An 11,663-nucleotide genomic window follows, 5' to 3' on the forward strand; every position below is an offset into this window, starting at 1 on the left:
CCCATAGGGAACCTGCTCTCTCTGCCTATGTCTCTGCCTCTCTGTCTCTCATGAGTAAATAAATAAAATCTTTAAAAAAATAAATTTTAAGGTAGAGCCCTCTAACCATGATAACCAGGAGTGCAGCAGGTACCACTTCCTCTATACTAAAACCTCTGTCCTAGCTGATCCCACTTCAACTGTGCTTTTTTTTTTTTTTTCAACTGTGCTCTATTGACCTCACACTTAGAATCACAAGAATTCAAATATTCCTTATCCTCCTCTTCATAATCTTGGGAACTAAGCATTTCAAATTTTTAAGACCCCAAAGACTAAGGTCTATAAGATTACCTCTCTCTTTTTTTATGACACTTATCAAATACCAAACAATAACATTTATAGAATACATACTAGTATTGTAATCTATAAATCTATAGGTTCTTTTCTAATACAACAGATGTCCTCCTTCTCTTTATCAGAATCTCTCACTCTCCCAGAGTCATCCTAACCATGTATGGTTTCACTATTGTCTTTAGATGGATTGTGCCCAAGTCTATATTTGCAGCACAGATCTTCTATATGCCAGCCTCTATTTTCAGCTATTCATCAGACACATCCCTGGGCATCTTGCTGAGCTCACCTTCCCTGGGAAGCAGATCTGAGATGGAGATTTCCACGCAGCTAATGTAATGGGGGCTCTCTTAGGAACACTACCAGTGACAGAGTGATGGCAACAGGGCTGGACAAGGACAGGTTGAACTGTGATGCAGCCACAACAAAGACTGAGTCAATCCCACAGCAACTGAGATGATCCTCCAAATCTATTCCAAATCAGGGCAAAGAATCTGAGATACTATATCCCCAGATCCACCAGCCATTGACTCTATGCTGCCTCCAGGGGCATAAGGGATGTAATCTTGAGGGAGGCAACTCTCTTTAACCTCAGACAATTTCCAGAGAGGAATTCAGCTGTGAGCCATGGGAGTAGATTTCCCAGGCAGCTGAAGAAATGAGTACCTAGCAGCCCTACCACCTCCTGATGATCTGGGCCAACTGCTCCTGTCAGAATAGTAGCTTCTTTCCTTGCCTCATGCCATCATGGCAAGAGGAGCCTGATGTAACAAAGTGGCAGTCAGTCATAGCCTGGACTTTACAACAGGCTCTTCTTCTGTTTCCTGGTAGAAACATGTCCTTCTGGGAACCAGGATTTCTAAGCCCGTGCAACCCTGAGTGGTAGAAACGAGAAACACAAATGACCCAAGTAGGTCACTGGGAATAATGGCTAGAGGGACAACCTTCCACTTCTACCTCTTTGATTTCCAGACTCATGTATTCTACCTTCTAGGGATTTAGCACCATATATTGGTTGTTGATGCAGAAAGCAGAATGCCCATCTGCACAGGGTATTTTATCTGGAAGTTAGTACCACAGCTGTGCCCTTGAAAGGTCATTCTGTTGTTCTCTTTGGCTGCAGCTTCTAGGTGTGGAGTTTGTTAGGACCAGAGTTGTGCTATATGCTGAGAACAATGGATCCCATGGTCAGGGGCCCATTGCTATTATTTCTTTTGCTGCAAAGTAGGACCAAGTGACACATCACAGCAGTATGTTCAAAATTGAACCCATCATCTCTGTCCCCAATCCCAAGCCATCCCACATCCTATTTCTCCTGTCTTGTACCAAGCAGATTGCCATGCTGCTCAAACAGGATGTGCCCAGGCAGATGCATCTGGCACGTGGTTCCATCACCCCTGAATATATCCAAAGCACCCTCCTGGAGTAGCAATTCTACTCCACAGTAAGGATTTTTAATAGCATTACTATACTACAGAAATAACAAATAAGTTATGCAGCAGAACAAGAAATCAGATGAATTTTCAAAGTAAACAAACAACTTTAAATAAATGTAGCATTTATACCAAACTGGCTTGGACTGAATTCCCAGAATCAGGGGAATATGCACACTGTCCTTTTTTCCTTAGAAATTGTTTAAGAGAAAGAAGCATTGGTCAGGGAATGAGCACTGGAGTAGGAATTATGAGATCTGAAATCTTGTATCATTGGTGGGGTATGCTCAGTTGGTTAAGCATATGCCTTCAGCTCAAGTCATAACCCCAGATCCTGGGATGGAGCCAGGTCAGGCTCCCTGCTCAGTGGGGAGTCTGATTCTCCCTCTCCCTCTGCTCCTCCCCCCTGCTCATGCTCACTCATTCTCCTTTCTCTCTCTTTCAAATAAATTATTTAAAAAAAGAAATCTTGTATTAGACTTTCGATTAATAAGGATATAATTTAGTTAAGTTATTTAGCAACTTAAGTTCCTCCATTTTCTTACCTATAACCTACCTGAAAGAATCTGCTCAACAAGGTCTCAAAGGCACCACAAACTCAACATATCCAAAACCTACTTTGTGATATCTCACCATAACCCAGTCTTTTCCCAGTGTTCCCATTCCTTACAAATGGCACTACCACTCACCCAGTTGCTCAGGCCAAAAATCTAAGAATTCTCCTTGACCTTTATTTCCTCTTCAACACCTATAATAAATTCACACCAAGGCCTTCTGATTTCACTTCCTAAACGGCCCTCAGATCCATTCTGCTGTCCATCTCCTCCTCTACCACACTAACTGTTACCCTAGTCCCAGCCACTTGTCCTCTGGACCATTGGAGGATGCTCACAATGGCTCTACCTGTATTCATTCTACCCCCACACCTTTCTCCCAGGATTCTGGGCAGTTAGTCCAATATCCACTGACACATACAGACACACACACACACACACACACACACACACAACCCCAGTACAACCACAGTAACTTTTTGAAAAGCAATATCATCCTTCTACCATTGCCTCCTTGTTGAACACAGCCGACAAGGCAGGACGTGGCCTGGCCCCTGCCTCTCTCTCTAGCCTCAAATAAAACCAGGCTCCTGTTCATTCTCTCTAAGCAAACCAGCCTCCTTTCACATTTTCATTTCCCTTTACTCTATTCACCCTCCTACCACAGAACCTTTGCATATATCTTCCCTCTCCATTTGGAGCTCCTTTCCCCTTTCTCTTCACCTAGTAAATATCTACTCATCTGTCACTTCCTCAGAAGCTTTCCCTATCTTGTTATAAACCTGCAGAGTGTCACATACCCTATTTCCAGTGCTTTTCAGAGATACAAATTTACATTTATTTGGGTGATTATTTGATTAACATTCCTCCCTTAAATGAGACGACAGGTTCCATGAGGACACAATGGCATCTGGCCTTGCTTACCATTATGTCTTCACTGCAGGTACAGTGCTGGCATAGGAAGGGAGGGAAGGACTGACATAGGAAGAAAGGACTGATCTAAGAGGGAAAGGACTGACCTAGGTGGTTTCTAGCACCCTTCTGTCTCTAGCCCTCAATGGGTGGCCCATTCTCACCTTCACCTCTACTAATGCTGAGAGCATGTAAATTCCACTTTCTCTTCCATGAATTCTTACCAAGGGAGTCCCCACCTCATGGGTGAGACCCTGCTGTCCCTTCAGATGTCCTTCTCAATCCCTGAAGATACAGGGACCATCCCCTCCTCAGCCTCAGTTTCCCTCTTGATAAATAAGGAGGATGACTCTGGTTCTTTCTTTAAAGTGTGCAGGGAAGTATTATGTTCTGGGGGAACACTAAGTTCATGGTAAGCAGAACTGTTTCTCTTGTTAAGTAACCTTCCTTATTCCTCTTGTCCTTACTTGTGAAGCCCCCACACCTCCTGCAAGTGACTACTTATTGGGGCCACAATATTCTGAAAAGGCAGGCTTAAATTTTTTTTCAGACTATGAAAGCAATTGAAACACAAAGTAGTAAGTCATGTGGCCAAGTGCCTGCCACTCCCACCATTGCTTCCAAAGGAAAAGAAGCTGGCTTTGGATGAAAAGTGGAGTGAAGGAACATCCCCCATGTATGCACTTCTAGATGCTCCCAAGGCCGGGTTCCTTGCCTCTGCATGGGTTGGTAAGAAGGGTGTATCTGGCACTGCTTCCAAGCAGTGATCAGAAGAAACATCTCTCCCTTACAAGAAGTATCATACCAACTATTTAAAGATATATAAACATAGTGAAAAAAGAGACAGTTTTTTTTCACTCACCCTCACCCATTTTAGAGTGGTTTCCATCCTAAGCTCTGTAAGAGGCCAAGGCCACTCCACAGTTCCTCAGAGGTAGAGAACCTGTCTCATTCAGAATAGTGTCTGCCAAGAACAGGGATTAAATCAAGGAAGTTTGGAAAAAAGAGGTACCCCCCAAAACCAGCAGATTCATGCACCTCTGATACCCCTCTCCCAACAAAACAAGAAACAATCTCTGAAAACCACAAACTACCAAACTGGAGCAGGAAGAAATAGAAAATCTGAACAGGCCGATAACTAGGGAGGAAATTGAAGCCGTCATCAAAAACTTCCCAAGACACAAAAGTCCAGGGCCAGATGGCTTCCCAGGGGAATTCTATCAAACGTTTAAAGAAGAAATAATACCTATTATACTGAATGTGTTCAGAAGGTTAGAAAGGGATGGAATACTTCCAAACTCATTTCATTGAGACCAGCATCACCTTAATTCCAAAACCAGACAAAGACCCCACCAAAAAGGAGAATTATAGATCAATATCCCTGATGAACACAGATGCAAAAATTCTCAACAAGATACTAGCCAATAGGACCCAACAGTACATTAAGAAGATTATTCAACATGACCAAGTGGGATTTATCCCTGGGATGCAAGGCTGGTTCAACACTAATAAAACAATCAATGTGATTGATCATATCAACAAGAGAAAAAACAAGAACCACATATGATCCTCTCAATAGATGCAGAGAAAGCATTTGACAAAATACAGCATCCATTCCTGAACAAAACTCTTCAGAGTGTAGGCATAGAGGGAACATTCCTCAGCATCTTAAAAGCCATCTACGTAAAGCCCACAGCAAATATAATTCTCAATGGGGAAACACTGGGAGCTTTTCCTCTAAGATCAGGAACAAGACAGGGATGTCCACACTCACCACTGCTATCCAACATAGTACTAGAAGTCCTAGCCTCAACAATCAGGCAACAAAAAGACATTAAAGGCATTCAAATTGGCAAAGAAGAAGTCAAACTCTCCCTCTTCACATGACATGATACTGTACATAGAAAACCCTAAAGACTCCACCCCAAGATTGCTAGAACTCATACAGCAATTCAGCAGTGTGGCGGGATACAAAAATCAATGCCCAGAAATCAGTGGCATTTCTCTACACTAACAATGAGACTGAAGAAAGAGAAATTAAGGAGTCAATCCCATTTACAATTGCACCCAAAAGCATAAGATACCTAGGAATAAACCTAACCAAAGAGGTAAAGGATCTATACCCTAAAAAACAGAACATTTCTGAAAGAAATTGAGGAAGACACAAAGAGATGGAAAAATACTCCACCCTCATGGATTGGAAGAATTAATATTGTGAAAATGTCAACGCTACCCAAGGCAATTTACACATTCAATGCAATTCCTATCAAAATACCATGGACTTTCTTCAGAGAGTTGAAACAAATCATCTTAAGATTTGTGTGGAATCAGAAAAGACCCCGAATAGCCAGGGGAATATTAAAAAAGAAAACCATAGCTGGGGGCATCACAATGCCTTATTTCAGGTTGTACTACAAAGCTGTGGTCATCAAGACAGTGTGGTACTGGCACAAAAACAGACACAGAGATCAATGGAACAGAATAGAGAATCCAGAAGTGGACCCTCAACTTTATGGTCAACTAATATTTGACAAAGCAGGAAAGACTATCCCCTGGAAGAAGGACAGTCTCTTCAATAAATGGTGCTAGGAAAATTGGACATCCACATGCAGAAGAATGAAACTGGACCATTCTCTTACACCAGACACAAAGATAAACTCAAAATGGATGAAAAATCTAAATGTGAGACAAAAATCCCATCAAAATCCTAGGGGAGAACACAGGCAACACCCTTTTTGAACTTGGCCACAGCAACCTCTTGCAAGATACATCCATGAAGGCAAGAGAAACAAAAGCAAAAATGAATTATTGGGACTTCATCAGGATAAAAAGCTTCTGCACAGCAAAAGAAACAGTCAACAAAACTCAAAGACAGCCTACAGAATGGGAGAAGATATTTGCAAATGACCTATCAGATAAAGGGCTAGTATCCAAGATCTATAAAGAACTTATTAAACTCAACACCAAAGAAACAAACAATCCAACCATGAAATGGGCAAAAGATATGAACAGAAATTTCACAAAGAAAGACATAGACATGGCAAACATGCACATGAGAAAATGCTCTGCATCACTGGCCATCAGGGAAATACAAACCAAAACCACAATGAGATACCACCTCACACCAGTGAGAATGGGGAAAATTAACAAGGCAGGAAACAAATGTTGGAGAGGATGCGGAGAAAGGGGAACCCTCTTACACTACTGGTGGGAATGTGAACTGGTGCAGCCACTCTGGAAAACTCTGTGGAGGTTCCTCAAAGAGTTAAAAATAGAGCTACCCTATGACCCAGCAATTGCACTGCTGGGGATTTACCCCAAAGATACAGATGCAGTGAAACACCGGGACACCTGCACCCTGATGTTTATAGCAGCAATGTCCACAATAGCCAAACTGTGGAAGGAGCCTTGGTGTCCATCAAAGATGAATGGATAAAGAAGATGTGGTCTAAGTATAAGATGAAGTATTCCTCAGCCACTGGAAATGACAAATACCCACCATTTGCTTCGACGTGGAAGGACCTGGAAAGTATTATGCTGAATGAAATAAGTCAATCAGAAAAGGACAAACATTATATGGTCTCATTCATTTGGGGAATATAAAAATTAGTGAAAGGGAATAAATGGAAAGGAGAGAAAATGAGTGAAAATATCAGTGAGGGTGACAAAACATGAGAGACACCTAACTCTGGGAAATGAACAAGGGGTAGTGGAAAGGGAGGTGGGCGGGGGGATGGGGTGACTGGGTGATGGGCACTGAGGGGGGCACTTGATGGGATGAGCACTGGGTGTTATGCTATATGTTGAACTCCAATAAAAAAAATTGAAAAAAAAAGAAACATCAATCTTGGCATGTAATGGGGGTACAGAGCCCCTGGTATACATATCTTAGGCCAGTCCTGACTTCCAGAAATGCTCCTGTCAGGGGTTGAATTGTATCACCTTGCCCAAATTCCTATGTTCAAGTCTTAAATGCTAGAATCTAAGAATAAGATTGTTTTTGGAGATAGCATCTTTAGAGAGGTAATTAAGGTAAAATGAGGTCATATGGTTGGGCCCTTTCAATATAAGGAGTGTCTTTATTATAAGAGATAAGATAGACTGAGAGATGTTAGGCTCCCTAGGAGGAGACTGCTTCTCCCTCTGCCTATGTTTCTGCTTCTGTGCCTCTCATGAATACACAAAATGAAAGAAAGAAAAAAATAGAAAGAAAGAAAGAAAGAAAGAAAGAAAGAAAGAAAGAAAGAAAGAAAGAAAGAAAGAAAGAAAGAAAGAAAAAAGAAGAAAGAAAAAGGAGCTTGACTATGCTTATGCACAGAATTAGCAGGAAGGAAAGGAAGAAAAAAGAAGAGTTTGGCAGAAGGTAGTAGCTATTACTATATTCTGTAAACATGAAATTGTCTCATTTAAATGATTCTGAATTAGTATGACACCGTCCTGAGGAAAAAAGGTTTGTGTAGAACCTCTTCAGGGGCAAGAAAACCTCAATGAGTAGCTAGGACTGATTAGGATGCCATGGCACGGGGCCACCTGGGTGGCTCAGTGGTTGAGCATCTGCCTTCGGCTCAGATCATGATCCCAGGGTCCTGGGACTGAGTCCCACATCAGGATCTCCACAGGGAGCCTGCTTCTCCCTCTGTCCATGTCTCTGACACTCTGTGTATCTCTCATGAATAAATAAAATAAAGAAAAAAATTTTCTGTTGTTCAAGCCACCCAGTCTATAATACTCTCTTATGATAGCCTCGCAAACAACCTCCCTACACAAAATTCCTAAAACATATCCAAAAATAACAGCTAGGAGTTTCTGGGCTCCTGCTCTGTGCCAGGGTCTGGCACACACTCACCTTTGTTATCTCACTCAACTCTGCCAAGAACCATCATCACAAAAGATGGACCTGAGAAGTTCATGGTCTAGAGCCTCTGCTCTTTGGTACCTTCCATGGCCTCCCAAGGAAAATCCATGTTATTTCTGGAATTCTCTTGGATAGTAACCTATTTCTACTAAAGCACGAGCGCAACAAAATGCCAAATCTCCTTTCCACATGGAAGGTGAATCAACTAATATTCGATAAAGGAGGAAAGACTATCCATTGGAAGAAAGACAGTCTCTTCAATAAATGGTGCTGGGAAAATTGGACATCCACATGCAGAAGAATGAAACTAGACCACTCTCTTTCACCATACACAAAGATAAACTCAAAATGGATGAAAGATCTAAATGTGAGACAAGATTCCATCAAAATCCTAGAGAAGAACACAGGCAACACCCTTTTTGAACTCGGCCATAGTAACTTCTTGCAAGATACATCCACGAAGGCAAAAGAAACAAAAGCAAAAATGAACTATTGGGACTTCATCAAGATAAGAAGCTTTTGCACAGCAAAGGATACAGTCAACAAAACTCAAAGACAACCTACAGAATGGGAGAAGATATTTGCAAATGACATATCAGATAAAGGGCTAGTTTCCAAGATCTATAAAGAACTTATTAAACTCAACACCAAAGAAACAAACAATCCAATCATGAAATGGGCAAAAGACATGAACAGAAATCTCACAGAGGAAGGTGAAGAGTGGCTCTCAGCCCCAGTTGGAAGAATCCACCACAGGGATCCACTATGATGGTTAGGGAGAGAGGATGGAAGGAGAAAGGATGTGAAGGGGTCTTGCCTTGGGGAGCTCTGTGATCTAGGCATCTTGTCCCAGGCCCCTCTCTGCCCTGATTATCCAAAACCAAGCCCTCAGTAAACAGACAGCTGGCAGATCATGTCAAGCCATCAAAGGAGTAAGATACTGTGTTAAAGCTGAGCCTCTGTGGCTCACTTAGGATTATTCATGTTCCTCTGAATTTCCCTGGGAAAGTAACAACTGCTGTAAGGTGTTGCTTTCAAGCGCAAAGTTTAGCATCATAGGAGCTTGCATCTGAATACTGCTCTTGCTACCTCTATCCTGAGAATTTGGGTGAGCCATTTAAATTCCTTCAAACTACAGTTTCCTCATCCAAAAAGTAAGGAGAGTAATTATAACATTATTATAGGGCTATCATGAGAGTTAAATGAGAGAATATGTAAAGCACTTACATAATACCTGGCATCAAATAGGGTTCAATAAATGGTGGCTATTATGATAATTATTTTGATGAGAAAACATGTTTTCAGGTGGGTCTATCTGCACTATTTTAGCAGTTTTTTATCTATTTTAGTTTCAAGCTTGTAATGGACACTGATAACCTTTCTCCCACATCCCCTCGGGTTTCTTTTACTTTTCTGAGCACCCTTCATCTTGCTCCTCTGTTCTTTAGAGAAGCAGTCTGCACCTGTGCCTTTAGAGCTAGAAGGGTCAAGGACATTCCTTAGCTGATGAGTGACAGGTGCAGGAATCTGAAAGCCCAGCTCACTGGCACTGGGTGGGGACAAACTGAGTTATACCTGGTGGGATCAAGTCAAGGATGACACTTTGCCTAAAATGTCCTCCTTGCTTGACTCTTTGCCCTTCCCTGTCCTCCTCCTCCTCCACTTCCTCACTGGTTTCTCCTGGGATCATCTTCCCAATAAATCTCTTGCACGTGGACCCCTGTGTCATAGTCTACTGCTGGGGAATGCAGCCCAGGAAAGATCTGTCCTCCAGGGCACTTAGGAGGAAGATTTTCAAAGGTCCAGTGCTAAGCTCTGCAGAAGAGGTAGGGTATGTGGGGCTGGATGAGATGGGGTCCTAGGGTTCAGCCCCTCCTTCTTCAGGCTGCTGGTCCTTTACCGTCACAGTGAGTAAAAAAAGACATGGGATCAGAGCATTCTTTGGAAATCTTCTCATTTGAAATTTGAGAAATAGGTGCTCTCACCCTTTTTTTAAAAAAAGATTTTATTTTATTTATTCATAAGAGACACACAGAGAGAGAGAGGCAGAGACACAGGCAGAGGGAGAAGCAGGCTCCAAGCAGGAAGCCCAAAGCGGGACTTGATCTCAGGTCTCCAGGATCAGGCCCTGGACCAAAGGCAGTGCTAAACCGCTGAGCCACCCAGGCTGCCCCAACTCACAAATTTCAAAAGAACTCTATGGAGATACCCGTTATCACAACTTAAAACATATTTAAGTCAGCATATTTCCCCTCTACTCCAATATCACCTTCCTACATTCAGGCCACTATCCTCCCAAATACTACAACAAACCCTGGTCTGTTCATGGTTGGCTCAAGCAGGGAGGCACGCATGCCATGGAGATGGCACAGGTGTCTCTACATGCTGAGTCTCTGCCATTACAAGGACCATGACCACCAAGGTCAATACGGTCACAGATACCATGGCCAGGAAGGGGACCATTCTTTCCTCCTATTGATCCATTCAAATTCAGCAAATGCTTAGCAAACAGTCTCTGTGCATTAAGCGCTCCGCTGTTTGCAGCAGTCAGTAAAACTGACAGTCTTTGCCCTGATGGAATGAAAGACAAACATTTAAAACCAAACAAATAAGCACATAACTGCTGGCCACTGTAAACCTCAAGAGAGGAAAAAGCACAGAGGGCCAGGAAGGCATATCATGGAAGACCTGACCTACAAAAGTACACTTAAGGAAAGCAGTTCAGAGAAAGCAATGACAGGAAAAGCAGGAAAAAAGGAGTAAAAGAGTACATGCAAAGGTCCTGAGGCAGAGACACAAGTGCCCATTAGTGGAACTAAAAGAAAGAGCAGTGTCAAGGGAAGGCGGTGGGACTTGGTGCTGCAGAGGTCAAATGAAGCCAGGTCTCACAGAGCCAAAGATCACCAAGCACCTTTCCCGTCACTACCTCCTGCATATCAGGAACAGAACCACCTGCCCCCATGCATCCTGCCTCCAAAGCAGGCCTGCCTGGTCCCCAAAACCTCATCCACCCACCTGGGCCCCTCTTGGTAACAACCACATCCACTTTCCAGTATTACCTAAGACTCTATTTTCTTATGGATAACAGAGCAAAGTGTATGGAGTGTCAGCAGTACAAGGGCAAGTTGTAACCAGGGAGGATGAGGATTCTAGCACAGCAAGTAATAGACCACAAAGAACCCTTTTCCAGGGACAGCCATTAGGGGGTCTATGTGCAGAGACGGGAATCACATCCCTCCTTTCCTAGAGTAAATAATGCAACATGCTCCCCAAAGACTCTTCTGTTTTCCTGGTAAACCCAGATCCGAACAGGACTTATCAAGAGTCTGAGCCCTGATTTTTTTTTTTTTAAAGCTCATGAGTAACATCCAGCTTTAATGGTAAAGAAAAAAAAAAGAAAGGCAGCAACTCTGCTAACAATAAACAAAATAAGTGTGAAGGATTCTCTCTTTACAGTGAATGACATCTGCAAGGATGAAAAAAGTTCAAGGGCAAAGAGCCTCAGATGGCATTCTTCAGAGATGAAGAGGGATCTGGAAAGGGTCAGTGCTTGAACGGCAGCATTAAGTTAAAAAAACA

The sequence above is a fragment of the Canis lupus genome, chromosome 10 (assembly GCF_048164855.1).
Source record: "Canis lupus baileyi chromosome 10, mCanLup2.hap1, whole genome shotgun sequence".
NCBI classification, from domain to species: domain Eukaryota; kingdom Metazoa; phylum Chordata; class Mammalia; order Carnivora; family Canidae; genus Canis; species Canis lupus.